The sequence below is a fragment of the Diceros bicornis genome, chromosome 14, assembly GCF_020826845.1.
Source record: "Diceros bicornis minor isolate mBicDic1 chromosome 14, mDicBic1.mat.cur, whole genome shotgun sequence".
Lineage (NCBI taxonomy): Eukaryota > Metazoa > Chordata > Mammalia > Perissodactyla > Rhinocerotidae > Diceros > Diceros bicornis.
Window position 1 is genome coordinate 21545032 of NC_080753.1, and position 2630 is coordinate 21547661.

Here is a 2630-nt window from a genome sequence, read left to right on the forward strand (position 1 = left end):
TTCCCTCCCGTCACAGCACCAAAGCATCTCAGGTCCATGACTGGAAGGTGGTTTCACACACAACACAACCCCATCATTCACAACCACACTTAAATGAAGCTGCTTAATCTTCAGCTTTTTTACAATACACATGCAATTCTTCCGAAATTAGAAAAAAATTAATAAATAATGCTTTTTAAAAATCAGTGAATAAGTGATGGTGCTTCATTAACATGTGGCCTACAAGTTTTGAGTCCTTTTCCCCACTCTCTAAAATGAATACCTCTGAATTCATCCTACTTCTGATGCATTTCACAGTAAGTTGCAAATATCAGGATGCTTTACCCCTAAACAGTTCAGCATACATATGATCAACTACATTCAATATTGGTTTCGTTTTTTTTTAAATTACACACTGTGAAATGTTGTGACATAAGTTTTGACAAACGCCTACAATACCTCGGTTAGCCAGGGTAGTGATGCTGTACAATTTTCTATCTGCCAATCAGATAAAGACTGCTCCCCTCAGAGCTGCAGCTGAGATGATGAGAGAAAATCCCATCAGACATTAGCGATAAGTGGAGACTTCCTGTAGCTCAAACCGAAGATGCATTGTAGGAAGAGAGTGTACAGAAAGATTGCCACTCTCCAAAGTATCAAAAACGGTTCCATGTACCAGCTGGGAAGGGTAAGTGGGAGGTATGAAAAACTCACAGGATTAAAATCCAAACAGAACCCATAGAGACCATAAACTCTGAGAAGGGTCTGACTTAAATAGTCTGGGCACTCAACTGGCTCTCTCTCTCTACAATCACCTTTTCTATTTTCTTAGCACCTCCCACCCCCCAACCATGAGTTATTTTATGTACCTCTGACTCCTGCTACAGGTAGTGTGCAAAGATGTTGTTAAGAAGTCATGGAAAATACATGGGATAACTGACTTAACATAATTGTCACAACCTAATCCATTGTGTCACATGAAGAAAAAATATGTTAACAGAAGAAGCATGGAGGCTAGAAGCGTGGAGTCTAGAAGGAAGACCAAGGGTCAAGAATGTGAGAGTGTCTCCAGCCTTGCTCAGGGGATAGTATGCTGAGTCCAGCCAAGGGAAACATTCCAGTTGGATTTGCAGGCATGCATCTGGCCACCCTAAGTCGATGATGTCAGCCACTAAGCCAACATCCCACTCACTCCCCTTGCTACATTGTTCTGCTCACGAAGGAGGCTTTTGAAGACATTTGTTTCTCACGTCCACAAGAGAGAGAATGTAATGACCATCAGCCCCAAACATCTGATCCACTTGGCAGTTTTACATCTCATCATTCTGGTTTGTGTATTAATCTCCTGGGAAGTGGGCTAGCATCATGTGGGCACACACGGGGCACTCAGGTGTTTTAGTTTCTGAATTTGCAATCCTGAGAGCCAAACTCTGAGCCCTGGTATTATCATGCCATTTGGAAATCCTGCCCAAGAGGCCAGGGGACTTCCGCTAGCTCACACTGCTATCTTGACTCTCTATAACTTTAAATGCCTAAAACAATAGGAAAACCAGTAACATATGTAATCTCCTTGTCCAGACAGGTCCATCCACACAGACATTCAAAGGTGGATTCTAATTGCCCTCCCTCTTTCCCACTCTCCATACCTGGTCCCCTTGATCCTTGACTCTTTCCCCCTCCAACCCCAACACACACACCTCCAGGGTCCTAGTTCCAAGGCCAGCTGGTTCTACACAGTTTGCCCCTGACGCCTCTGCATTGCTGGAGGAGTCTTTTCAGCCCCTCAGTTCCCACAGTCACTAAAGGAATCTCAGTCCTTCAGAGTAAAACTTCCCCAAGACAAAGAAAATTTCCCCCAAAAAAGGATTTACTATGAAAATTTCAAACATAAAGAAAAGTTGAAAAAATTATATAGTAAGCACTCATGTACCCACCACCTAGATTCTGCAATTGGTAACATTTTCCTATATTTGCCTTATCACCTTATCACACATCTATCCCATCCATCAATCAACCCATCCTATTTTTGATGCATTTCAAAGTAAGTTGCAAATATCAGGACACTTCACCCCTAAACATCTCAGCATGCATATCATCAACTAGACTCTGTATTTGTTTAGGGTTTTTTTAAGTATTTTTCCACCTTTTACTCTTGTTATCAAAAATAGTTCAACCCTTCTGCATGTTTAGTTTTGGGGTTTTTTTTGGCAAAAATTATACACTGTGTGGGGCGGACCCGTGGCTTAGCGGTTAAGTGAGCACGCTCCGCTACTGGTGGCCCGGGTTCGGATCCCAGGCACGCACTGATGCACTGCTTCTCCGGCCATGCTGAGGCTGCGTCTCACATACAGCAACTAGAAGGATGTGCAACTATGACATACAACTATCTACTGGGGCTTTGGGGAAGGAAAAAAAAAAGGAGGAGGATTGGCAATAGATGTTAGCTCAGAGCCTGTCTTCCTCAGCAAAAAGAGGAGGATTAGCATGGATGTTAGCTCAGGGCTGATCTTCCTCACAAAAAACAAAAAAAAACTTATACACTGTGTGCCCACTTTGGCAGCACATATAATAAAATTGGAATGCTACAGAAAACATTAGCATGGCCTCTGCACAAACATGACACACAAATTTGTGAAGCGTTCCATATTTTT

General features: G+C 42.6%; 1 non-coding gene across 1 annotated transcript; it reads left to right on the forward strand.

Annotated features, from left to right (window-relative positions):
- The first annotated feature begins 2523 nt into the window (after positions 1-2523).
- LOC131414271 (U6 spliceosomal RNA) lies at positions 2524-2630 on the forward strand. Its single transcript, XR_009222164.1, has one exon. It is a non-coding gene; the product is annotated as a U6 spliceosomal RNA (small nuclear RNA).